Source organism: Triticum dicoccoides, chromosome 7A (genome assembly GCF_002162155.2).
Source record: "Triticum dicoccoides isolate Atlit2015 ecotype Zavitan chromosome 7A, WEW_v2.0, whole genome shotgun sequence".
Classification (NCBI taxonomy): domain Eukaryota; kingdom Viridiplantae; phylum Streptophyta; class Magnoliopsida; order Poales; family Poaceae; genus Triticum; species Triticum dicoccoides.
In genome coordinates, this window is record NC_041392.1 from 709,051,827 (window position 1) to 709,052,288 (window position 462).

Consider the following 462-nt stretch of genomic DNA (forward strand, 5'->3'; position numbering starts at 1 on the left):
ACTCCCTTTTTGTTTCTTTTGTTTTTATTTGTGTGCTTTGAGAACTGTTCACGAATCTCAGTTTCAAAAAATGTTTGGGATTTCAAATAAATTCTTTATTTCAAAAACTTTACATTCATTTTTTTAAATCATGAATTTATAAACTCTTCAAAAATTTGAAAATATTTAATGAATTCAAAAAATGTTCTTGATTTTCAATAAAATGTTACCAAATTTAAAAAATACATTGTTTAAAAAATGTTCACAAGTTTCAAAAAGAATTATCAATTTAATTTTTTTGTGAATTTCTATAAATGTTCCAAGATTTGAAAACTGTTCGTGGATTTGAAAATTTTCACGAGTTTGAAATAAAAATTTCATGGATTTGCAAAAGAAAAATGATTAAAGGAAATAAAAATTAAAAGAAAAATGAAACAACAAAGAAAAACCAGAAGCAAAGTGAGAAAAAAATGGAGGCCGCCA